This window comes from Cebus imitator, unplaced genomic scaffold (assembly GCF_001604975.1).
Source record: "Cebus imitator isolate Cc_AM_T3 unplaced genomic scaffold, Cebus_imitator-1.0 Scaffold85, whole genome shotgun sequence".
NCBI lineage: Eukaryota > Metazoa > Chordata > Mammalia > Primates > Cebidae > Cebus > Cebus imitator.
In genome coordinates this window covers 2,636,706-2,663,909 of record NW_016107400.1, presented here as the reverse complement: position 1 = coordinate 2,663,909, position 27,204 = coordinate 2,636,706, and the positions used below count along the sequence as shown (strand labels likewise).

The window sequence follows — 27,204 nt, the reverse complement described above, 5'->3', positions numbered from 1 at the left end:
GAAAGAAAGAAAGAAAGAAAGAAAGAAAGAAAGAAAGAAAGAAAGAAAGAAAGAAAGAAAGAAAAAGGAAATGTCTTATAATCAGATAGAGGAAGGAGCAATCCTATAAAATTCCCAGGCTGACACAGTGACTGTACCTGAGAACTAAATTTTGCCCTGAGCTTCTTATCAGCCAAGACTAAAAGGGAATCATGACAAGTTATCTAATACTCACTATATGTGAGGAAAGAAAGGCAATATACCAATTTTTCCAGAGGACCACACTTCCTCCCAGTATCAATTTCTGAAAAGAATTTATCATGGGAACTCTTTCAAAGGGATTGAATAAAAATATAATGAAGCCAGGACTCAGGGTCACCAGCAAACAAAGCACTCAGAAGGGGGCTGCAGGAGTGGAGCTGGGAAGAGACTCTGGAGTCCCCTCTAGGTCATGGTGATGAAGGAAGACAATCGCATACGGCTATCTCTGGCCAATGGGCTGTGAGCATAAGTGACTCTGTCACTTCCAAGTGAAAGAATTCAAAAGCCAAAATAAGACCCTCTGGTTCCCCTTCTGCTGCCATGACAACCAGTGATATTCCCATAGGGGACCCAGTCACCAGCCTGGGTTCCTGCATGACTAAATGGATCACTGCCCACCTGCACCAACCCACCTTAGAGTTTCATGAGCAAGAAACAAACTTTTATGTTTGAAGACATTTAGATTTTAAGGTAGTTTATTTTGAGCACCAGAGCTTAGGCTAGCCTAACTGATACAAATCATTTTTGTCTTTGTTTTGAATCTTTGACAAATTTATATATATGTATATATACACACAAATATTTATATTGTATATGCACAAATATCTTTGAATACATATATACATATGTAAACAGATATATAATATTCATATATGTATATTATATGTATATATGCACACAGACATGCATACAATTTATGTATATATTTATTCATATATACATATATAATAGATCTACATATAATATACATTATATATACACATTCATATAACACACACACAAAAATACACATAGATTAGATAAACAGATAGGTGGGTAGATAGATGATTGATTGATAGATGTTATATGTGATGGCCAACAATTAGCTTCAAGTCTGTTGCTGCAGTTCTCTCCTCCATTGTCATTTGACAAGAGCTTGTGTATTGCACGTCTGTTTCACAGTTGGGAACAAACACTGTAACCACTACCACCTGTACTGCAACAAATACCTAAACAAACAGCTAAACCGACAGAAAAGGATTGGGAAAAAGAAAGGAGGAAATGGCCACAAGGAAATAGTCTCTTGTACTGATGTCAAATGAAGCAGGTGTTGCCTCCTGAGAACCTTACCCTTAGCTTCCTGTTAACTATTAGAGGAGTAAATGAGATATCCTGAAGGTTCAAAGGCATGATAATGCTTCCTGCTGCCATGGAAAAAGCACAAAGAGGGTATTATCCTACTTTCCTTCTCCCTAGTTTTTGTTTCTCTAGCACCTCCTCAATAAGGGCTATTGATCCATTTATTTCAAGTCCTCCTTTCCATATCCTATTTAGGGTTTCTCACTTCGGTTTGAATGGTTTTCAATCACATGACCAAGCAATGACATGTCTTCTAAGGCTGTTAATTGAGGACTCCTTATTTGATGTTGTAAGGCTTCCTGATTTGAATGGATCATCAAACTATCTTGTCTTTGTCATTCAGCTAATTCAGAAATCTTCAAGGGATCAATTACATCCTAGAATATGGATGAGGTCATATTCAAGCTATTCAACTGGCTCTCTGCTGCCTCCTACTTCTCCCAGCCTCAAGCTAGCAGAATGCGAGACCACCCACTCACGAGTTCTATTCTGCACCACCAAAATGATCTCACAAAACCCAGACACTCAGCCAGAACTGCTAAGGGTTGCCAGGGCAAGCTTTGTGTGTAACAACAAAAAACTGGAAGCGATTCAAACATTCACCAATAGGAGATGAGCTGAATCAGTCACAGGACATTTGCGCAGTGGAATATCATGGAACTGTCACAAAGAATGCTTTAGCTCTACAGGTGCCAGCAGCAGATGGCCAGCTATGATTCTTGTCTTTAATCTCCTTTCCCCATCTCCTGTCCCAGGCTTGGCTAGAGCAAGTGACCATGCAGCCTGTGAATTGTCCAAAAGTTAATTTTCTAACTGAGGCCATTTGTTACCTGAAAGACAGGAAAGAGAAACCAGGGCCTCACAAAACAGCAGACTGATCAGCACCAAGAGCAGGAAGTTGCCATGAGACAGGCAAAATGAGGCCTCAATGTCCAATTTGAGCTGTACGTTTCGTCTTCTAATGGGGTGAACTTTGTCATGAAAACGCAATTAACCTTTCAACCTAAATGAAATCAACGTTCTGTTCTAGCGATGATCTTGTAAATGATACAAGATCCCTACATACTTAAGACGCACATTTAAAATTAGAAAAATGATTCTACAGAAGCTCTTAACTAGTTCCAATGAATCGTCATTTATTTGACTCAAAACAGACCAACCAACTTTTTAAAAATGGTTTTTGTAGCAGAGAATGGAGAGAAGGAAAGAAACTAGTCCCACTAAAATTCTGTTTTGCCAACTAAATACATTAAAGGCAATGACAGCTATCACAATTGACTGTCACCATTATCGCATAAAACATTTTATGGACATTAAAAAAAGGAGAGGGCAGGCCGGGTGCAGTGGCTCACGCCTATAATCCCAGCACTTTGGGAGGCCAAGGCAGCTGGATCACGAGGTCTGGAGCTTGAGACCAGCCTGGCCAGCATGGTAAAACCCTCTCTCTACTAAAAATACAAAAATTAGCTGGGCATGGTGGCATGTGCCTGTAATCCCAGGTACCTGGGAGGCTGAGGTAGGAGAATCACTTGACCCTTGGAGGTGAAAGTTGCAGTGAGCCAAGATCATGCCACTGTACTCCAGCCTGGGTGACAGAGCAAGACTCTGTCTTAAAGAAAAAAAGAGTAAGACCCCATTTAGAAGGAAGGGTAGTTCATGTCACTGAATAAATTCAGCTGTATGGAAACTTACTTTTTTACCCTTATTGTTCTTGCTTTGTCCCAAATCAATTCAAACGTTGCATAAACCAAGTTGATCTTAAGATGTTGTTGGGAACACTGAAGTCACATGTCCATGAGTGTTTCAGTCTGGCATTTGATAGGGGTTGGGCTGTGGATGATTTATGGAGGGTTATAATCTGCAATGCTGGTTTGAAGTCTGAATATTCCAAGTGGCTGACTGTAGGCAGAGCCTCACGTCCTGAAAATCAGAAGACAGAGGATTTAACTTTCATACAAGGTGGGCTCATGCTGTCCAATATCTAAAAGCTCTTCCCCCTCATTACGACATATTTATGGCATGGGAGCTGATGTTTCAGGAAAAGATCCTAAAGGAAGCTTTGAAATGTGCTTTATTGCTCCTTCAATCTCTTTATCAATCACTCCTCCCTGGCACAATGACAAAACCAAAATTTCTGTAGTGGAAGTAAAAGACTTAAGACAGACCGTAGCTATTGAAGCAGGATACCAAGATGCAAATGTCTGGTTAGAATAAATATTCCATCTGCACTTTAAATAAGCAAGTGTTACACTTGTACACACTGTAGAGCTGAGGCCCAGATTGTTTCCTTTCCACTTAGATGGTCCTCGAATCAAGTGGACATGGAGTGCATGGTAGCTTTTTTTCAAGATTCCACCACCTGGGATAATGAATTATGCCAAGCTCTTTCTCTGCTATTTCCTGAAGTTCAACACCTTGCAGGTCAGCCCCCGAGGGCCATACAGCCTCCATTTCCCAAGGCAAAGTTCACCTCATGTCTCTCATGACAGGGGGATAACTTAGTGTTCCTTGGAAACGTAACAGGATGCAGTGAAGTCAGGCACTTCCAAAAGCCGACCCATCAGTCCACCCTTACTCATCCCCGAGCAGACGCATGGTGGTATTGTGGAGGGCCTTTACTGGACACTCTGCCAAACAACTGGAATGGTACTTGTGCTCTAGTTCACTTGGCTAACCTTTTTACCCTGGCATTTTATCAACCAGAAAGAGAGAAAAATACGACACAGGCAGATAAGAGAAGACTCAAAGGAAGCAGACCCTTATGGGTCTTTTGATTCCCATATCTATTTAGATGCCATTGGAGTTCCTCATGGAGTACCAGAAAAATTTAAAGCCAGGAATCTAAAATTTAAAGCTACAGGTTTTGAGTCAATGTGTTTTGGTGAGTGACGAATAATAAAAACGTAGATTGGGTAAACGACGTTTATTACAAAGAGCAGCTTTTTGTTAACTCTCCTAAAGATGCCGTTAAGGGAGTAGCTGAACAATTAAGATCCACTAGTCAAATGGCCTGGGAGACTGGGATAGCTTTAGATATGATATTAGCAGAAAAAGTTGGTGTTTGTGTTATGATCAAAACTCAGCGTTGCGCCTTTATTCCAAACAACAGTGCTTCCAATGGAAACATAACACAAGCCCTCCAAGGGCTTACTGCCTTATCAAATGAGTTAGCAAAAAAATTCCAACATTTACAACCTTATTTCAAATTGGCTCGAGAGATGGTTTGGCCAAGAGATCATAGCCTCAATTCTTACTTCCTCAGCAACTGTAATAAGTATACTCCCTCTTGTTGGGTGCTGTATTATACCATGCATCTGCGGGCGAGTACAAAGACTAGTAAACACAGCGCTTACTAAAATCTCCTTGAACCCTCCCCAACCTTATTCAGAAAACTTACTTCTCGTAGAAAGTCAAACAGAGCAGTTGAGTCAAGATATGTTAAACAAGCCTGAGGAGGAACCATAAAGTAAAAGAGGAGGAAAATTGTAGGAAAGTTCCTCTTCAAAGTTCCTTTCTTAAGAATTCATAAGTGTTAGAAATAATTGTTTTAAACACTTTCTTCAAAAGCCTTCTTGCCTTTTTGCTAGAAGCCCTATCCTACGTAGCTGTTAGACATGCTTACAGGCACCTAGTACATTCTATCTCCTTGTACTTTAACCAAGATATATGTGCTGAACGTGCTGCCGGGCATGTCCCAGCTTGCAGCCTATGTCTCTTCCTTATTTGGACTTCCTTTTTTTGCCCTTCATTGCTTCCATCTCTTTAGAAAAGTTTCAAGTTATTAACCAATCAGGTTTTAGTTTAGATTGTGATGTCTGGCTCCAGCCAATGGAGATCGGACACAGCAGTAAGGACCATCCCAAATACATAAGAAATAAATGTCTGCTTTCCTTTACTCATTGTACCCTCGTGGCAAGATTGCTGGTGGGTGTACCCTTTCTGTAGGAAGTAAAAAGAATTGCTTTGCTGAGAGATTCTTTGTCCCAGTACTAATTTTTCTTTGTGGCAACAAACGAAAAATTTTGTACATAACATTCTCCTTCCATCTTCACAAGCAAGTGATGCTTCATGCTTCCATTTTACAGATGAGGCCACTGAGGCTCAGAGGACTCCATAACTTTTCTGAGTTCTTACAGATGGTAAGTGGGCATAGAAATTTAAACGTAAATTGAATGAGTTCTTAACTGCTACAGTGACCAATTTCCATGTAGGCTGACTGAGTTGCTTTTTTATTACATATTTAATAATATATTTTGAAAAATTGATGAAGATTGCTTAATCAGAAACAGACACAGAGGGGGCTGGGTGTGGTGGCTCATGCCTGTAATCCCAGCATTTTGGGAGGCTGAGGTGAGTGGATCACTTGAGCTCAGAAGTCTGAGACCAGTCTGTGCAATATGGTGAAACTCCATCTCTATGAAAAAAAATTTTAAATAATTAGCTGGGCATGGGGATGAATGCTTAGTTCCAGCTTTTGTTTTGCTTTAAAAAGCAACTCAATCACCTTAAAAGCATTTTTTATTGCCCCCTCCACCTTTTTTTTTTTTGAGATGGAGTCTTGTTCTGTTGCCCAAGCTGGAGTGCTTAAATTTCACTTCTGGGTATACATCCAAAAGAATTGAAAGCAGGATCTGGAAGAGATATTTACACACTCACGTTCAGAGCAGACTTATTTGCAAGAGTTAAAAGGTAGAAGCCACCCAGGTGTTCATGGACAAAAGAATGGATAAACAGACTGTGATCTCTACATACAGTGGGCTATTGTTCAGCCTTAAAAAGGAAATGCTACAGCATGGATGAGCATTGAGGACATTAAGCTATGCGAAATAAGTCAGTCACAAAAAGACAAATACTGTCTTGATTCAACTTACATGAGGTATCTGACACTCATAGAAACAGAAAGTAGAATAGTGGTTGCCAGGGGCTGGAAGGAGGGGGAAAAAAAGGAATTATTTGATGGGTATAGTGTTTCAGTTTTACAAGACGAAAAGTTTCTAAAGATTGATTGCACAACAATGTGAAATACTCATTACACATTTTTTTACTACAATTTTTAAAAAGAGTGCTCATATGTTTAACAACAGTTACAATATTTCCATTTATAAAACATTTCTGGCCAAGCACAGTGGCTCACACCCGTAACCCCAGCACTTTGGGAGGCCGAGGAGGGTGGAGCACCTGAGGTCAGGAGTTTAAGACCAGCCAGGGATGGTAGTGTGCGCCTGTAATCCCAGCTAATTGGGAGGCTGAGGCTGAAGAATTGCATGAACCTGAGAGGCGGAGGTTACAGTAAGCTGAGATTGTGCCACTGCACTGCAGCCTGGGTGACAGTGCAAGACTCCGTCTCGAAAGAGAGAGAGAGAGAGAGAGAGAGAGAGCAAGAAAGAAAGAAGGAAAGAAAGAAAAAGGAAGAAAGGAAGGAAAGAAAGAAAGAAAGAAAGAAATTTCCACTCTGTTGGTCTTACATACTTCTGATATTCGCTGAGGCAGATTCTCACCTTGCTATACTGTCTACTTGGGAAAAATCCAAAAATTAGCCAGGTGTGGTGGTGGGTGCCTGTAATCCCAGCTATTTGGGATGCTGAGGTAGGAGAATCGCTTTATCCCGGGAGGGGGAGTTTGCACTGAGCCAAGATTGCGCCATTGCACTCCAGCCTGGGCAACAGAACAAGACTTTGTCTCAAAAAATAAATAAATAAAAAATAAATTAAATTGTGCCATATGCTTAAGCTTCAAAGCAAGCACAATAAAATTGTTATTGAGATGTTGAACAGATATTCATCACAGAAATAAAAGGAAAAGGAAAAATTGTAAAAACCCACATCCCTGAACACATTTTCCTCCTGCCTCCACCAGACAAAGATGGTTGACAAATGTGACGCTTTCATACCTACCTCTCTTCCCAGTGTGCAGGGAACAGAGGGGAGGCAAACCCAGGGGTTCTAAAGTGAGCAAAGGTGGCCAGGTGCAGCACTTTGGGAGGCTGAGCTGGGAGGATTGCTTGAGACCAGGAGTTCAAGACCAGCCTCCTCTTGAGCCTGGGAGGCGGAGGTTGCAGTGAGCTGAGATCGTGCTAGGGCACACCAGCCTAAGAGACAGAGTGAGAGTCTATCACTGCAGATCAGCCAGTGAGGAGCAGGGAGAGAGGCAGGAGGGAAAAAGTGGATTTGTTACTATCACATAGAAGAGGAGTATTTAAAACAGAAAAGCGCCGGGCATGGTGATGCATGCCTGTAATCGCAGCACTTTGGGAGGCTCAGGCAGGAGGATCACCTGAGGTCAGGAGTTCGAGTTCAGCCTGGCCAACATGGTGAAACCTCGTCTCGACTAAAAATACAAAAATCAGCCAGGCATGGTGGCTTATGCCTGTAGTCCTAGCTACTCAGGAGGCTGAGGTGGGAGCATTGCTTGGACCTGGGATGTGGAGGTTGCAGTGAGCTGAGATTGTGCCACTGCACTCCAGCCTGGGCAATAGAACAAGACTCCGTCTAAGCGGGAAAAAAAAAAAAAAAGGCAATATAAATATTTTTAAGGTGATTAAATTGATTTTTGAAGAAAAACAAAAGCTGGAACCAGGCATGCACCACCATACCCAGCTAATTTTTTAAAAAACATTTTTCGTACAGATGGGGTTTCACCATGTTGCCCAGACAAGGGAAACTGAACCTTCTTCTTATCGAAGATTGAACCTGCATTCATAAGACAAATTTAAGATTTGATAAGGGCTTGAAGTTTGCTAAAAAATAGGCATAGTTAAACAATGACCTTCCATTGCTTAGCTTGTTTTCATCTAAGTTGCTCAGTGCCCCAGAGTCACATAACTGAGGGTTGCAAGATTTATGTGTTTTTGTTTTTGTTTAATTTTGAGACGGGGTCTTGCTCTGCTGCCCAGATTGGAGTGCAGAGGTGCGATCATAGCTCACTGCAGCCTGGACCCTATCCTCCCACCTCAGCCTCAGCATCCCAGAGTGCTGGGATTACAAGTGTGAGCCACTGCTCCTGGACGGCTGCAAGATTTATAACTTCCCCAACTACCCCATAGATAACACCACTATTGTGGTCTCTGGGCCAGGTGTGGTGCCTCATGCTTGTAATCCCAGCACTTTGAGATGCTGAGGTGAGAGAATGGTTTAAGCCCAGGAGTTTGTGACTAGCCTGGGCAATATGGCAAGACCCTCATTTCTTCAAAAAAAAAAAAAAAAAAAAAAAGAACTGGTCTTCGAGATATTTTTCAGATTTAGCACTTCAGCAGACCAGCAGACAAAGCTGTCCCCACGATGGGAATAGACTCAGCTGCGTAAAGACAGTTTTAGACACCCCCATGATTTCATCAATTGTTTCAGTTTCTCAGACCCCCAGCCTGCCAAAGTACTCTCAACCTTAGCCGATGAATTCTCAGGGAAAGATGAGTTTAAGACTTTTCTCCCTGTTCTTGCTTGGCTGGCCCTGTGACTACTAAACTCTTCCTTTGCTGCAAAACTGTTGTTCTCAGAGCATTTGTCTTTCTGGACAGTGGGCGTGATGAACCTGTTAGACTGTTATAAAAATAGTGAAATAAGTTACTTTTTTTTTTTTTTTTTTTTTTTTTAAAGAGGTTTTTTTTTTTTTTTTTTGAGAAGGAGTCTTTCTTTGTCATCCAGGCTGGAGTGCAGTGGCATGAACTCTGCTCACTGCTAATTCCACCTCCTGGGTTCCAGTAATTCTCCTGCCTCTGACTCAGAGTAACCGGGATTACAGGTGCTCGGCACCATGCCCAGCTAATTTTTGTATTTTTAGTAGAGATGGGGTTTCACCATGTTGGCCAGGCTGGTCTTGTACACCTGGACTCAAGTGATCCACTGGCCTCAGCCTCCCAGTGGGCTGGGATTACAAGCGTGAGCTACTGTACCCAGCCAATAAGCTACCTTTTACAATAAATCTATTAGGTAAAAAGAATGGATGAAGAGCAGTATACATGGGAAACAGAGGAGCATTGTGATGGGAATCAGAGATTGCAATAAAAAAAAGAGGAGGAGCAAAAATAATGAAGGTGGAACGCAAATGACTACAGTTTGGAAAACAATGGATGTTAAACAATAATGCAATTACACACTCCCTTCATCCCTTACACACACACACACACACACACACAGACATACACACAGAGACACATACACACACACAGAGACACACACACACACACAGATACACACACAGACAGAAAGAGAAAAAGAGAGGATACTAGTCTATAATTCTAAGAATTCTTTTTTTTTTTTTTTTAATGGACTTTCACTCTTGTCGTCCAGGGTGGAGTGCAGTGGCGCGATCTCAGCTCACTACAACCACTGCCTCCTGGGTTCCAGCGATTCTCCTGCCTCAGCCTCCCAAGCAGCTGTGATTACAGGTGCATGCCACCACTTCTAGCTAATTTTAGTATTTTTAGTAGAGACAGGGTTTCGCCATGTCTCCTGACCTCAAGTGATGGATCTGCCTCAGCCTCCTGAAGTGCTAGGATTACAGGCATGAGCCACTGCAGCTGGTTAATTCTAAGAATTCTTGAAAGGCAATGAAAAAGAATTTAGAAAGAAGAAATTGCTCATTCCCAGGAATCTCATTTCAACCAAAGTTTTACATGAGAAGTTCTGGAAGCTCCCATTCCTTCTGTAGGCACCTGATCTTGGGCAGATGACGCCAATACAAGGATGATGGCCCCCACACGTGGGCGAACGGTTGCCAGAGCACCAGGTCATGGGACGCTCACACACAGGTACATTTCAGCAGAGACGTTGATTTCGTTTGCTTGCCTGCACTTCGTTGGTCTTTCTGGGTTTGCCGTATTAGTGTAATGATTACTTTAGCTGTCAGCCTTGATGCCATAACAAACAAATGCCTAGGAACTCCTTTATCTGCAATGTGTAATGTTTAGGACCAGGAAATAAAGGTAATGTCAATAGTCTCCAAATAGCATGTGAAAGCAATAGCTTCCATTACTCAACTAGCAAAGCCTTCCGGTAACTAAACATTTGTTAGTGTGAGATCTCTGTTGGCTTTTCAGAGTGTCACACACATTCACAGCCATACACTTAGACTCCTTAGAGCCTAAGAAAATAGTTCTTTGCTTAGAAAATAAGGTCTATGGTTTCAAGACAGCAAGATCAAACCTATGAATAGGAAAATATAAATACACACCAGGCATGATGGCTCACACCTGTAATCCCAGCACTTTGGGAGGCTGAGGCCAGGAGATCACTTGAGGCCAGGAATTTGAGACCAACCTGGCTAACACGGCAAAACCTGGTCTCTAAAAATAAGAAAATGAGCCAGGCACGGTAGCTTGCACCTGTAATCCCAACTACTTGGGAGGCTGAGGCATGGGAATCGCTTGAACCCAGAAGGCAGAGGTTACAGTGAACCGAGATCATGCCATGGCACTCCAGCCTGGGTGAAAGAGAGAGACTCTGTCTCACAAAAACAAAACAGGAAAATATAAATACAGCAAAATAGTCACATCCTCTTGTTCTTTTTGTTTCCTTTCCCTTCTGTAGGAATTTACTAAATTTTCAAGATATTTATTCAATTCCCAAGGAAAGGGAATGTAAAGAGAATGTAAGATTTTAGCTTGTTAAATGAGTAAGAAAGAGTCAAAAGCTAGAAAATGAAAAATGAATTTGAATTGCTTGAAAGGCGTCATCTAAACATGGCAAAAAAAAATCCATCAAGAAAATGGTCTAATGTATTGTGTTTACCCCTGAAGCAATAAATGCTTCTTATAACACCGAATTAAGATGAGTTCTAATATAGTTTTTAAATGAGAATTGGGGCCAAGCAAGGAGGTTCAAGCTTGTGATCGCTAGTACTTTTACAGGCTGAGCCGGGGCCATCGTTTGAGGCTGCAGTGACCTATGATCTTGCCACTGTCCTCCAACCTGGGGAAGAGAACAAGATGCTGTCTCAAAAAAAAAGAACTGAGAAATTTGGGAGGAGTTGGCAAATGTCACCAATTAATCTCCACAAGTACAATTTGTTTTTTAAAAAGCTAGAATAGGCCGGGCGCGGTGGCTCAAGCCTGTAATCCCAGCACTTTGGGAGGCCAAGGCGGGTGGATCACGAGGTCAAGAGATCGAGACCATCCTGGTCAACATGGTGAAACCCCGTCTCTACTAAAAATACAAAAAATTAGCTGGGCATGGTGGCGCGTGCCTGTAATCCCAGCTACTCAGGAGGCTGAGGCAGGAGAATTGCCTGAACCCGGGAGGCGGAGGTTGCGGTGAGCCGAGATTGCGCCATTGCACTCCAGCCTGGGTAACAAGAGCGAAACTCCGTCTCAAAAAAAAAAAAAAAAAAAAAAAAAAAAAAAAAAAGCTAGAATAAGAAGATTCTTTTATTTTACATGTATGTTTTGAAGCCTATGAAATCTCATTCCGCTGGCTAAGATTCCTCCTCTTTGACCATAATCCTTTCTTGGAAGGAAGTTTATGAGTCAGTTGCATCCACTGCCTTAGGGGAAAGGAAGTCTTGTTACAAAGTAGCATTAATCAAGTGGGCTTAGAGTTATAGTTTGGGTGGCTGAAAGGAAGCCCAGGTGACTAACGCTACTTTGTAACAAGACTTTCTTTCTCCTAATGCTGTCCCTAAGGTGGGTGATGCTCACAGGCCTTAGATGTAAAACTGGTGGATGCAACTGAATCGCAGTACAACCTTTGCTGTTGTTCTGTTTGAAGCACGTAGTGTGTGTGTGGCTTGCATTCTATTTTAGAAAGAAAGTGGCAGAAAGAATGGATCTAGGGCAGTGGTTCTCCAGTGGGGGCGATTTTGCCTCTGAGACTACATTTGGCAATGTGCGGAGACATTTTTGGTTGTCACAACTGTGGCAGGGGCCGTGATATTGGCATCAAGTAGGTAGCTGCTAAACATCCTAAAATGTACAACATTGCCCCCTCTGCATGACAGAGAATTATTTGGCCCCAAATGCCAAGAGTGCCAAGGTTGACAAACCTTCATCTAGGGCAATGGTGTCCACTTTCTTTGCTGATGGAATGGTTCCCTACCTGCATGTCCCATATGGCAGCCACTAGCCACATGTAGCTATGGGACACTTCAAATATGGCTGGTGTGGGAACCAAATTGAGAAACGAAATTGTTTATGTTTCTTCTTCCTGAGACAGGGTCTTGTTTTGTCACTCAGGGTGGTGTGCAGTGGCATGATCACAGCTCACTGCAGCCTCGCACTCCTGGTCTCGTGATTTCTGCCTCTCAGCCTCTTGAGTAGCTGGGATTATACATGTGAGCCACTGTGCCCAGCTATTTAATTTAATTAACTTTAATTTAGTTCACCATGTTGCCCAGGCTGGTCTTGAACTCCTGGCCTCAAGTGATCCGCTGGCTTTGGCCTCCCAAAGTGCTGGGACTGCAGGCATGAGCCATTGTGCCCAGCCAAAACTCCATTTAAGACATTACCGATGAGGATGCATCTGACAGCATCAAGCTTGGGTGCCCATGAGAGTCACTTGGGAGCCTGCTGGAGAACGAGGCACATGGACCATCAGGTGACCAACTTGTCCTAGTTTGCCCACGACTTCCCTAGTTTTAGCACTAGAAGTTCTGTGCTAAAACCCCGTCAGTCCCAGGAAGACCAGCCCAGCCCAGGACCATTCCCAGAAGTTTTAATTCACTAAGTCTTGAGTGGGACCTGGCAATTTTGCCTTTTATCGGGTTTCCTAAGTGATTCCTTTATGCACCAGAGCTTGAGAATCACTGCAGATCAGCCAGCAAGGAGCAGGGAGAGAGGGAAGAGGAAAAAAGTAGATTTGCTACCATCATATAGAAAGTGAGCACTTAAAGAGAGAAGCAATAAAAAAATGTTTTAAGGTGATTAAATTGATTTTTGAAGCAAAACAAAACAAGAAGTGGGTTTGTGGGTTGCTTGTGCTTCAGCAGATTGGCCCCTTCTTGCTTGGTTGGATGGCTCCACCCTACCTGGAAGAATGAGGACGCCCCTCCCTGGGACAGCTGGAGACAAGTCAAGGTGCACATCCCGGCTCTTGCACCCACTGAGATCTGCCTCCTCTACTATCCAACAAGAAAGGATGCTGCTTGCTGGAGACCTGTAGGCTACAGAAACCTGTCCTCTTCCCTTCCCCACTGTCAGTGTGCTCAGAATCCTGCCAGGAACCATGAAAAATGATACACTTTAATGCTCCCTTTGGCTAGGGATCCTCCTTGTTCTCTACCACCAGGTCTGGGAAAGGCAACAGGAGACAATGAAGCTGGGGTGACTTTTATGCACACCCTGCATGTCTAGGTCTGCATCAAGTCTCCCTCTTTTAGAGGAAAAATAACTTTCTTCTGGATCCATCTTAGAGGTCAGAAGCGTAGCTCTTTATGAGACCAGTTTGGACTCATATAGTCCTACAATGCTTAAACAAGTATTATACAACACAATCCAAATATTATAGCTCCAAATTTGCAAAGAAAAAAAAACACAAAACAGAAACCAATAACAAAACAACCTATATGTCTGTGCCAGGCACTGTTATAAGAACCAGATAGGAATTAACTCATTTAAATCTTACCATAGCCTTAAAAATAGGTGCATTGGCCAGGGTGGTGGCTCACGCCTGTGATCCCAGCACTTTGGGAGTTCAAGACAGGTGGATCCCCTGAGGTCAGGAGTTTGAGACTAGCCTGGCCAACATGGTGAAACCCTGTCGATACTAAAAATATGAAAATGAGTTCAGCGTGATGCTGTATGCCCATAATCCCAGCTACTTGGGAGGCTGAGGTGGGAGAATCACTTGAACCTGGGACACAGAGGTTGCGGTGAGATCATGCCACTGCACTCCAGCCTGGATAAGAGTGAGACTTCATCTCAATCAATCAATCAATCAATCAATTGCTTGAGAAAAGGCTAAAGCAAGACAAAAACAAGGTATTTGAGAGAAAGGGAGAAATGATATTCAAGAGGCAATGGAAAAAAATCCCAGGATAACAGCTGTGCCCCAGCGCCAGAAAGCAGTCGGTCCAAATTACACCACCCGACAAAGAGAATGAGTAAGAACTGGGGTGACCTCAGAGATACAGTAAAGCTGTGTATATTTTCTCTGTCAACAAGAAGTAAATCAAAGACAAATAAAAACTCCAAAACAAGCAGTCCTCTAAAAGCTGTAAAGAAAGTTGGAATAAGATATGAATAAATTCTAGCCTGTCTGTGAACAGTCAAGGGTGCACAGGAAAAAAACAAAACAAAAAATGAATAAAAAAACCTCAGTTCACCTAGATCTTCATCTCAGCTTCTTTCAGTGGCTCAGATTAAGTGACATAGAATTAGCTGTCCCTTTCTAGGAGCTCAACTTCTCTAATGCACACATAATCACAGCTTTGAAGCCAGGTAGTTTTCACTTTTCATAATCTACCTGTGATATTGTGATTTGGGATAAGAAATATATCTTTGGTCTTTATTCCAGGTTTCTGGCACAGGCTCCTAAAACCTTGGAGTTTCCTAGGTGATGGGAGCATCTTTTGTTCTAATATTTGGTCCTTGGTTCCCATCCCTAAAACAGAGCTCCTAATCCCTTGGAAATTCCTGGGTGATGGGAATGTCTTTTGTACTAATGAGGCAGCCCTTAACAAGGGCTCCTGGATGGAGGCTGGTCACGAGAAAGACCAAGCCAGGGTTAGAAGCTTGCAAATTTCAGCCTCGCCCGTCATCCTTCAGAATGAGAGAGGGACTGGAGATTGAATTAATAATCAGCAAAGCCTCCATAAAAACCCTCAGTGAAGGGTTGGGAGATCTTCCAGGTTGAACACATCCACATTCCTGGAGAATGACACACCCCAACTCATTGGGACAGAAGCTCCTGAACTTGGGACTCTTCTGGAATTCACCCTGTGTACCTCTTCACCTGGCTATTCCCCTGTATCCTTTATCATATTCTTTTTTTTTTTTTTCCGAGACAGTTTCACTCTTGCCGCCCAGGCTGGAGGGCAATGGTGCCATCTTGGCTCACTGCAACCTCTGCCTCCTAGGCTTAAGCAATTCTCCTACCACAGCCTCCCGAGTAGCTGCGATTACAGGGGTCCACCACCACGCCTGGCTAATTTTTGTATTTTTTGTAGACAGGGTTTCACCATGTTGGCAGAATGGTCTTGAACTCCTGACCTCAGGTCATCCACCCGCCTCGGCCTCCCAAAGTTCTGGGATTACAGGCCTAAACCACCACTCCCGGCCTGTGATATTCTTTATAATACACAGGTAAACCTAAGTAAAGGTTTCCCTGAGTTGTGTGAGCCATTCTAGAAAATAATTGAACCTGTGGAAGAGTTACAAAAACTTCTACTTTACAGCCAGTTGGTCAGAAGTTCCTGAGGCCAGGACTTGAAATTGGTAGCTAAAGTTGGAGGCAGTCTTGTGGGACTGAGACCTTATGTGGGTTCTGACACTAACTCCAGTCAGATTATATTAGAATTTAATTAAATTGTTTTGGCAGGTGTGGTGGCTAACACTTGTAATCCCAGCGCTTTGGAAGGTTGGAGTGGGCAGACCACCTGATGTCGGGAGTTTGAGACCAGCCTGGCCAACATGGCAAAATGCTGTCTGTACAAAAAATGCAAAAAAAGTTGGCTGGGCGCAGTGGCACATGCCTGTAGTCCCAGCTACTCAGGAGGCTGAGGCAGGAGACTCACTTGAACCCAGGAGGCGGAGATTGCAGTGAGCCAAGATAGCGCCACCGCACTCCAGCCTGGGTAACAGAGTGAGAGTCCGTCTCAAAATAATAACAACAATAAAATTGTGGGACACGCAGCTGGTGTTGGAGACTGGGTCAGTGTGGACCCCTCAAGCCCCACCAATATCTGATCACAGAAGTGTTCTTTGGTGAAAGTACGGTTGGGGAAAACTTTTTTCCTACTATTCCAACCTACCATGCAAGAAACATATAATTGTAGTTTATAAGACACAAAACACAAGTTTATAAACCACAATATGTAAAAAATATTTTAGAAGTGGAGAAATGCAGAAGGAAGAACTTTATTAGAGGAAAATGTCAAGGTGCTAATTTCCTTCTCGCATGAAGTGGAGTCAGCAACGCTGTCCAAGTTTAAGGAACTATAAGTACCTCGTCATTGGCAGAGGTTCTCAGCTGGGGGTGATTTTGCCCCCAAGGGACATGGAGCAAAGTCTGGCAAACTTTTCGTTGTCAAAACTGCAGTGAGTGTGTTATTGGTATCTAGTGGGTGGAGGCCAGGGATGCTGTTAAATATTTTCTAATGCACAGGACAGCTCCCACAGCCACCAATGATCTGGTCCCACGTGTCAGTCACACAAAAGTTGAGATACCCTGATTTATTGCTACAAAGAAAACAACAAAATATAAATAATGAAATAAAATTAGGAGAGAACAAAACGGGAGAAGGAAGAGAAAGGAAACGCGATAAGTGCAGTGGTGCAACCACAGTTCACCGGACCCTCTAACTCCTGGGCTCAGGTGATCCTCCCACCTCAGCCTCAACACAGCCACACACCACCACACCTGGCTAAATTTTTATTTTTTTAATTAATCAATTAATTACTTTTGAGGTGTAGTCTCGCTCTGTTGCCCAGGCTGGAGGGCAATTGTGTGATCTCAGCTCACTGCAACCTCCGCCTCCCAGGTTCAAGCAATTCTCCAGCCTCAGCCTCCTGAGCAGTTGAGATTACAGGCACCTGCCACCATGCCCAGCTACTTTTTGTATTGTTAGTAGAGACAGGGTTTCACCATGTTGGCCAGGCTGGTCTAGAACTCCTGACCTCATGATTCACCCACCTCAGCCTCCCAAAGTGCTGGGATTACAGGCATAAGCCACTGCCCCTGGCCTATTTTTAAATATTTTTTGGTAGAGACAGAGTTGCACCCAGGCTGATTTCTAATGCCTGGGCTCAAGAGATCCTCCTACCTTGGCCTCCTGAAGTGCTTGGATTATAACAGACGTGAACCACCATGCCCAGTTGTTTACAACTTTTGAAAATAAAAAATGTGATTTCCAAGTAAAAAAGATAAATTAATACTTCAAAATGCAAACAGACGACTATGGAGGTTTCCAAGCAATCCAGGTCCCTAAGTAAATGGAGACACCTGGAAAGTGGTTTGGAAGCAGGGCATTGGAGTTCCCTTTGGAATACAGTATCCTAAATGTTCCTCTTTTCACCCCACTCAGGGAAGCAGAAAAGCAAATTCTTTCTCCCCTCACCTTTAAATATCCTTGTGTCATAGCAAATTCTCTCTCTCTCTTTTGTCTTTCTCTCTTATTAAAGAGACGGAGTCTCACTGTATTATCCAGGCTGGAGTGCAGTGATGTGATCATAGCTCACTGCAGCCTTGACCTCCTAGGCTCAAGCCATTCTCCTGCCTAAGCCTTCAGAGTAGTTGGGACTACAGGTGTGTGCCAACCACACCTGGCTCAAATTTTATTTTTTCAACTCTGATTTGTTCCACATTCACCCCTTGAATTCTGCTATCTTTTCTCCCATATTGGGTAAGTATAAAATCAAGCTTGGGAAGTTTCTAGATTCAATGCTGTTGGCAGTAGGGCCAGGACTAGGGGAAGGGAGCAAGGTAAGTGCTGAGCTGGGATGCAAATTTAAAGGGGGCCAAAAATCCCGGGAATCAAGTGGATTTGCCCATTTTCACACCTGAGACTGGGTAATTAATAAAGGAAAAGAGATTTAATGGACTTACAGTTCCAAATGGCTGGAGAAGCCTCACAATCATGCGGGAAGGTGAAGGAGGAACAAAGACATGTCCTGCATGGCAGCAGGCAAGCGTGCCTGTGCAGGGGACCTGCCCTTTATGAAACCATCAGATCTCGTGAGATTTATTCACTATCACGAGAACAGCATGGGAAAAACCCGCCCCCATGATTCAATTACCTCCCACCTGGTCCCTCCCATGACGTGGGGATTACAGGAGCTACAACTCAAGATGAGATTTGGATGGGAACACACCATATCATCAAAATAAATAATATTTTAACGTGATATTTTTTTAAATAAAAATAAATGCAAAAGAACCCATGATAAAAAAAAATCAGCATGTTCAAAACAGACAGGATCAGAATGGCTGCTTTGTGCTTTTGGCTCTGGCTCTGATCTCAGCGCCACGCTGACTGACAGTCAAAACCTTGCGATCCGGGTTTCCATGAGTCTCACGCTGCCAGGTCCTGTTATCTCACCTTACGAGTGACAATTCTTTGAGTGACCTAAACCATTTTCTTTGAGACTTCCACTCACCTCCTCTCATTTTAAGTCCTTTCCTCTGATGGTGTAATTTATAACTCAAGTCTCTGACAAAGGAGGAAATGCCATTTCTCCTTTGGAAGGCCACTATTTTGCACTGGATGTGGGTGCTAACACAGCAAAGGCTGGGAACTGTAACTATGAGCTTCCAATTCTTCTCATGAATTCTAGACACAGGACTTTTTTTTTCCTTTTAAATGATACCCATGTTCAGCCAGGTGAGATGGCTCACTCCTGTAATCCCAGGGTTTTGGGAGGCTGAGGCAGGAGGATTGCTTGAAACCAGGAGTTGGAGACCAGCTTAGGTGACACAGCAAGACCCTGGCTTTGCAAAAAGTTTTAAAAATTAGCTGAGCCCAGTGGCATGCAGCTGTTAGTCCCAGCTACTCAGGAGGCTGAGGCTGGATGATCACTTGAATCCAGGAAGTTGAGGCTGCGGTGAGCTATGATTATGCCACTGTACTCCAGCCTGGGGGACAGAGTAAAACTCTGTCTCTATAGAAATTTTAAAATTCGTTGATTTTTAATTGTTCATGGCGGTGCACGCCTGCAGTCCCAGCTACTCAGGATGCTAAGGCAGGAGGATCACTCAAGCCCAGGAGCTCAAGGCTGCAATGAGCTATGATCACACCACTACACTCCCTATAAATATTCCTTTCCCTATGAATGCCTTTGCAGAAATGACTGTATCTGATGATTAACATTCTAGCAGCTATAATTTATCTCTAAGAATGATGAATATTAGGTGACTAGAAATAACCTGAGTCATAACAGTATCATCTCCTGCCATGCCATCCTGAAAAATCTTGGCAAATATGATTCACCAAGTTATTCATTAACGTTAATGAAGATGTTCTATAACTTGAACTTGACGCTGTCTTCTGGCAACAGGACCTATCCTGGCAAAATATGACAACAAACCCTACTTTTGACATTAATTTTCACTGAGCTTCTCTTCCCTTCTCCTGTGTAAAAAGAATCTAGTCAAACAATAACAATAATAATAAGTTAACAACAACAAGAACCATGAAGACAGCACTATTTTTTTTTTTTTTGAGACGGAGTTTCACTCATGTTACCCAGGCTGGAGTGCAATGGCGCGATCTCGGCTCACCGCAACCTCCGCCTCCTGGGTTCAGGCAATTCTCCTGCCTCAGCCTCCTGAGTAGCTGGGATTACAGGCACGCACCACCATGCCCAGCTAATTTTTTGTATTTTTAGTAGAGACGGGGTTTCACCATGTTGACCAGGGTGGTCTCGATCTCTTGACCTCGTGATCCACCCGCCTCGGCTTCCCAAAGTGCTGGGATTACAGGCTTGAGCCACCGCGCCCGGCCAAGACAGCACTATTTATGAGTGCCAGTGTTCATTGTTGGCTGTGCATGGTGGCTCATGCCTGTAATGCCAGCACTTTGGGAGGTTGAGGCAGGAAGATCACTTGAGCTCAGAAGTTTTGAGACCATCCTAGGTAATATAGTGAGACCTCGTCTCTACTAAAAATCGTAAAAGGTAGGTGGGCATGGTGTCGTGTGCCTGTAGTCCCAGCTACTCAGGAGGCTGAAGCGGAAGGATTGCTTGAGCCCAGGAGATCAAGGCTGGAGTGAACTATGAGTTCACCACTGCACTCCAGCCTGGGCAACAGAGTGAGAGCCTATCTCAAAAAAAAAAAAAAAAAGGCAACACAAAAATCACTTATCAGAGGAAGAAAAGGATAAGAAAAAAGAAGGGTGAGAAAAATGAGGAGAGGTTATTATTTCTTGAACACCATAAAGAAGTACATAGATTTGGGTTTTTGGTTTTTTTTTTTAACCCCAGAGAGTGAAGTAGGGTTGGGAGAGAATGCCTGAATTCACTCATTCAACAAAGCATTCTTCCAGAACGCGATGCTCCAGTAGACACCCCAGGACATAGAGGTCACATTTATTGAGTGTTTGTGGTGCACCATATTTTCTTATTAGCTCTGATACCCACCTGTGTAAGTGGGTGCTTTTGGCCTACTACCCATTCTACAGACAAGGAAACCAAGGCCAGAAAGGTACAATATCTCACCCAGAATCCCACAGTTAGACCTGGGGCAGCCCAGATTCCAACTCAGGCAGATAACAAACCCTAGGGCTTGTTCTCATAATCAACACACTCTCTTGCCCCCAATTTCCCCATGGTCATTCTTTCCACTAACAAATGTCTGTTGTGCCTCAATTCCGTACCCTCGTCCGGCAATAAGCAATAGGACGGCCTTGGTTTCTGTTCTCCTTCCCTGACACGTTCCCAAGCATTCCCCATTATTCCCATAACTTCCCACCCCTCCTTCAAAGCACTCTTACCTGCCCTCAGTCCTGCAGGAAAATCCAGATAAACTTCCTGTTCATTTTGTGGTTCAAAGCCAGAGGGACAGGCAACAGGTCCTCTTTTTCTTATTAACTAAACGGTAAGGGCCATCTTTTTCTGCCTCTGTGCTGTGTCTCCTTAAAGACAGCACTCCTTGCTGTCTTGGTCACATGGCTGGGTGGGATGCCACCCAGATCATGGGGAGGCGGTGTTTACTGAGCTCATTGCAGTTTTACACCACTCTGGTTATCATCTTTTTCTTCACCCACCAATGAATAACCGGGTCTTACCTGGTTAAAATGCAAATCAGTCTTCCACCTCTAATATCACAGCTGCACCTACGGCCTCTGTCCACTGAGTGTGCAACGATGAAGCACTAACTCAGGTTCCAAATTGTGCAATTCCTTCTACCTAAACTCTAACTCCTCCCTCTTATTAATGTTCTTTTGACATCACCTCAATAAAACGGTCAAAGTCCTTTACAGAGGTTATTTCTTGGACACCATAAGGAAGTAAATAGATTTGTTTTATGTGTGTTTTTTAACTCCAGGGAGTGAAGTGGTGTGGGAAGAGATTACCTGAATTCATTAATCCAACAAAGAATGGAATGCAATTCCCCACTAGACACCCCCATGCACTGGCTACTTTCTTTTTTCTGAGACAGGGTTGGCTCTGTCGCCTGGGCTGGAGTTCAGTGTCACTCACTGTAACCTCCACCCCCCGGGCTCAAGTGAGCCTCCTGCCTCGGCCTCCCAAGTTAGCTGGGACTATAGGTGCAAGCCACCATGCCTAATTTTTTTGTATTTTTTGAAGAGAGAGTGTTTTGTCATGTTGCCCAGGCTGGTCTTGAACTCCTGAGCTCAAGTGATCCACCCCCCTCAGCCTCCAAAAAACTGCTGGGATTATTATTACAGTGGCATAAGCCACTGTACCTGGCCTGGCCATGCTTTTCTATAGATACATCCCCTTCAGCAACATGTGGACCACAGAGGTTTAACTCTGTAATTATAATTACCAATGGCATGTCACTTCTGGAAATAAATGGCATGTCACTTCAGGCAGTACTAAACCAGCGCACGTTTCAAGGCAATTGATTTGAATTCAAATCCTGACTCTGGCACTCTGCGACTATAATGTCTCAACCCCTCTGAGCCTCAATTTCCTTCCCATTAATCTACAAAGTGGGAACTATATACGCTCCCTCCTCCTAGTGTCGATAAGGGTTATATCAGTTAACATTTGAGAAAATTTGGACTAAGGTTATTTCTAGCCACCTAAGACTCAGATTCCCAGGGATAAACCCCAGCAGATGGGATGCTAATTCATCACAAAGGGTTTTCTCTGAGAAGGAGATTTCATACTCATATAGAAAGAAAGAAGGCAGTAGATAATCCAGGACTGGATCAAATTTCTGTATTTTTACAAATGCCAGAACAAATAAGATCTGTTTCTTACGGCATTTACATCTGGGGGAGTATCATTTCAAAGAAAAAAGAATGTCCTATTTCTATAATTCACAAAAAGAATTGGGGCCTACAGTTACTGTTCCTTTTATTTATTTATTTATTTATTTTTAAGACAAGCTCTTGCTTTGTCAACTGAGGCTGGAATGCAGTGGTGCAATCATAGCTCACTGCAGCCTCTGTCTCTTGGGCTCAAGCAATTCTCTTGCCTCACTCAGCCTCCCAAGTAGCTGAGACTGCAGATGTGTACCACCACATTTGGCTAACATTTTTATTTTTTGTAGATATGGGGTCTCACTATGTTGCTCAGGCTTGTCTTGAACTCCTGGGCTCAAGTGATCATCCCACCTTGGCTTCCCAAGGCATTGGGCTTACAGGCATGAGCCACGGCACCCAGCCCCATTATTTGATGTATTAGCACTAAATGCGAAATAGTGGCTTTCCAATGGAGAAATGGAATTTTCTCCTGTGGAAGAGACTTGAGTTACAAATCGTATGATCAGAGGAAATGAGAGGAGGAGAGTGGTGGTTTCCAAGAAGATGGTTTGCTTTGTCACAAGGCCTGTCATTACTGGGATGAAAGGACAGTACCTGGCAGCACATGACTCTAGGAACATCTGGATCGTGGGATTCTGCCTGCCAATCATCATGGGGCTGAGCCAAATGAGCTCCAGGAAAGAAGTCAAAGCAGTAATTTTGATCCTTTTGTAGCTACCAGTCAGGATTTCCCAACCTCGGCAGTACTGTCATTTGGGGTCAGACAACTCCCTGTTGTGGGGAGCTGGGGGGACTGTTCTGTGCATTGTAGGGTGTTGAGCAATATGTCCGGCTTCTATCTATTAGATACCAGGAGGACACCCAACCCCACGCCATCTGCAAGCTATGGCAACCAAAAATGTCTTCAGGAATGGTCAAATACCCCCTGGGAGGCAAAACTGCCTCCAGCTGAGAACCACTGCTGTAAACGTTACCAAGTTCCGTGGACTTTGAACAGTGTCTTCTCACTCTCCATTGAGGGAGAGTCCATGAGACAAGGACATCAGCAGCTCAACGTTTTCTCTAACGGAGCTTTCTCTCCTCTGCTTCTCCTCTTCTAGAAACTATACCATATTTTTACATATTTCAGTTTATGACACATACATGCCCTATAAACTGTAATTGTATGTTTCTTGACTACAGGTAGACTGTAAATTGGCAATAGTGGCTGCTTCCAGAGTGAGAAACTGGATGGCTGGAGACAGATATGGAGGGAGATACTTTCCAATATTTGCTTAGGCATCTTTTGGATTTTTTTCCATTTTTCTTTTTTAGAGACAGAGTCTTGCTTTGTTGCCCAAGCCGTGCTCAAGCAATCCTCTTGCCTCGGCCTCCTGAGCAGCTGGGACTACAGGCACTCACCACTATGCTCACCTAATTTCTCTTTATTTGCCAAGATGGTGTCTCCCTATGTTGCCCAGGCCTGTGAGGGTCTCCCTGTGTTGCCTGGTCTCAAACTCCTGGCCTCAAGTGATCCTCCTGCCTCTGCCTCCCAAGGCTCTGGGATTACAAGCCAGTGTGCCTGGCCTCTCTGGAGTTGTATACCATATGGCAGTGTAACTTTTTCAAAAAATAAGTTAAATCTTGAAAATTGTCTCCTGTGAATTGCACACAGTATGAATAGCATGTTCCCATCTTTTTAAAAGATAAGTAAAAATAATCTCTATTATTACACCCAGGAGGAGAGGGAGAAATCTGGAATACCACACATGAAACTCCAAACAGCAGTTACGACCAGGAGATGAATTAGCAGAGTTTTTCACTTTCTATGCAAATATTTTTATAAATAAAATTTTAAAATAACTTGCATGTGTATTGTGTTAGTAATTGGAGAAAACAACAGAAAAAGTAAGAGAAAAAGATCTATTTCCTAGAAATTCCATTTGACACAGTAATCCCATTACTGGGCATATACCCAAAGAACCATAAATCATTCTACTATAAAGACACATGCACACATATGTTCATTGCAGCCCTGTGTACAATAGCAAAGACCTGGAATCAACCCAAATGCCCATCAATGATAGACTGGACAAAGAAAATGTGGTACATATACACCATGGAATACTACGCAGCCATAAAAGACAATGAGTTCATGCCCTTTGTAGGGACCTGGATGAATCTGGAAACCATCATTCTCAGCAAACTGACACAAGAACAGAAAGCCAAACACCGCATGTTCTCACTCATAGGTGGGTGTTGAACAACAAGAACACGTGGACTCAGGGAGAGGAGCATCACACACTGGGGACAGTTGGGGGGAGTAGGGGAGAGACAGTTGGGGGGGGTGGGCAGGGATAACATGGGGAGAAATGCCAGATATAGTATGCACCTAAAGTTAAATAAATAAATTTAGAAAAAAAAAAAAGAAAGAAAAGAAAAAGATCTATTTCCAAGGTCACCGGGGAGCTCCTCAACTTTGGGAAGTGAGGAAGAGGGAGAACCTTCTGGCAGCAGCAGATGCTGGGAGCCCGAGACACAGGAAGCAGGGATCCTAGATAGAGGCTGATGATTGAATTAAGGGGTGCAGTGAGGGGGGCATGAATTAAGAGGGAAATGAAAATAAATGAGCAGATGCTGGAATAGAAAAGATAGCTCTGAGGCATTGGACAGGTTATGAATTTCCTTGAGCCTGCCTCAGTTTCCTCAGCTGTCAAATGGAAGTCATTATAATACACAGTGGCCAACATTTATCATTACATTGTCCTTACCACCATCTATGTGTGGGTTGTATTTAATCCTCACAGCAGCCCTATGAGTTAGGTACTATTAGAATCAACCCAGTTTACAGATGAGTCATTCGAAGCACAGAGAGATTAAGTAACTTGGCCCAAGGTCACACAGCAAGGAAGTGACAGAGGCAGGATTTTAACCCAGGTGGTCTGGCTCTGGAGCCTGAGTTCTATAGATGACTAGAACTGGGACTTAGCACAATACCAGGCACATGGTAAGCAGAACAGACATTAAATACTATGATTATGTTAAAAGGCTAGGATTCCTCGTCCACCAAGCACCATATTAAAGGCTGTAATGCCTTGCCCTAAGAGGAAAATACAATGTCCCTCCCATCCCATGCCAGACTTACTGTCCCCAGAAACTGCCCTGCCCCCCCCCTTTTTTGAGACAGAGTTTCTCAATGTCTGGAGTGCAGTGGCACAATCTTGGCTCACTGCAACCTCCGCCTCCCAGGCTCAAGCAATTCTCATGCCTCAGCCTCCTGAGCAGCTGGAACCACAGGCATGCACCACCATGCCCTGGTAATTTTTGTACTTTTAGTAGAGAAAAGGTCTTGCCGTGTTCCCCGGGCTGGTCTTGAACTCCTGAACTCAAGTGACCTGACCGCCTTGGCCTCCCAAAGTGCTGGGAATATAGGCTTGAGCAACTGTGCCCAGCCTGCCCTGGCACATTTAAAGGCAGCATTCGCCCTACCAGAATGCAAAACTCTTCAAAAATTTGACAGGTGGAAATCCCTGGAAGGAGACCGTCTGGATGAGAAGTAGGTGGTAGGGTGTGCATGAAGTCCTAGCTACTTGGGAGAATGAGGCAGGAAGATCATTTGAGGCCAGGAGTTTGAGACCAGCCTGGGCAACACAATGAGACCTTGTCTCTACAAAAAATTTAAAAATTAGCTGGTTGTAGGTGGTGAGCACCTGTAGTCCTAGATACTCGGGAGGCTGAGGTGGGAGGATGGCCTGAGCCCGGACTTTAAGACTGCCAGGGGCTACAGCCTTCAATCGTGCCACTGCACTCCAACTTGGGCAACAGAGAAGACGCTGACTCTAAAAATAAAAATAAATAAACAAATAGATGGGAAGGGGGTTTAAGGAAAAGGTGCTTTATTTAATCCTCCTTGGAGAGTTTGACCTACACAGCCACAGATCCTAAGGCCAGGAATGGAAAGGAGCATCAGGTATCAAATAATATGGACACATAGAGCTGTCATTTATTATGTGCCAGACATTCTGCCTAGCACTCTCTGGACATGAATGCAGATCATCCCTCCAACAGCCCTAGGAGGTCCTATGATTCTCCCCATTCTATAGGTGAGGCAACTGAGGCTCCAAAGGCAACTTGGCAAAATCCCAGAGCTGGGAATTACTCCAAGATGACATGTGAACCCAGGTCTAGCTAGAATAACCACACCTGAAATCCTCCTCCCAAACCTTCATCAGCTGCAAGCAGGTGGAGAAGACAGAACATCACGCTCTCTTTAACAAAAGAATGGCAGGTCCTCGAGACAGCCTCTTGGTGCCCCCAGGTGAAGAGCAGGGATGTGGGTGGCACCCCTTCCTCTTCAGGGCCTGGTTCTGTGGGCTACTCAGAAGGCAGGGAAGCTCCTTCATCACCTCTGCCACATGACATCCCGCTCTTCCCTCTGCCTCCTCTAAATGGACACAACCACTGTGCCATTCCCCCACTTTTGTAGAGGGCGGTCACAGCATTTACTGTAGCTTATGTTGACTGAGCACCTACTAAGTGCCAGGCACTGTTCTAAGTGTTTCATCTTTATTTAATCCCCACAGAAGGTCGGGCTCAGTGGCTCATTCCTGTAATCCCAGAACTTTAGAAGGCTAAGGCAGGAGGATCTTTTGAGCCCAGAAGTTCAAGACCAGGCTGGGCAACATAGTAAGAACCCCATCTATACAAAAAAAATTTGAAAATTTAGTCAGGAATCGTGGTGCATGCCTATAGCCCCAGCTACTCAGGAGGCTGAGGCAGGAGGATTGCTTGAGCCTGGGAGGTTGAAGATATGTGAACAATCACAGAACT

General features: G+C 43.7%; 1 protein-coding gene across 5 annotated transcripts in view; it reads right to left on the bottom strand.

Annotated features, from left to right (window-relative positions):
• TMC5 (transmembrane channel like 5) overlaps window positions 1-27,204 on the bottom strand; it is a 90,075-nt gene that overhangs the window by 61,255 nt on the left and 1,616 nt on the right. For 4 of the 5 annotated variants that reach the window (XR_001826925.2, XM_017534282.2, XM_017534280.1 and 1 more), the window contains exons 1-2: window positions 20,932-21,330; window positions 3,052-3,279 (exon numbers count right to left, since the gene is read on the bottom strand). The gene's annotated coding sequence lies outside the window, so the exon portion shown is untranslated. Of the gene's footprint in view, window positions 1-3,051; window positions 3,280-20,931; window positions 21,331-27,204 lie in introns of those variants that run through there. The other variant, XM_037740543.1, reaches the window with a different exon arrangement.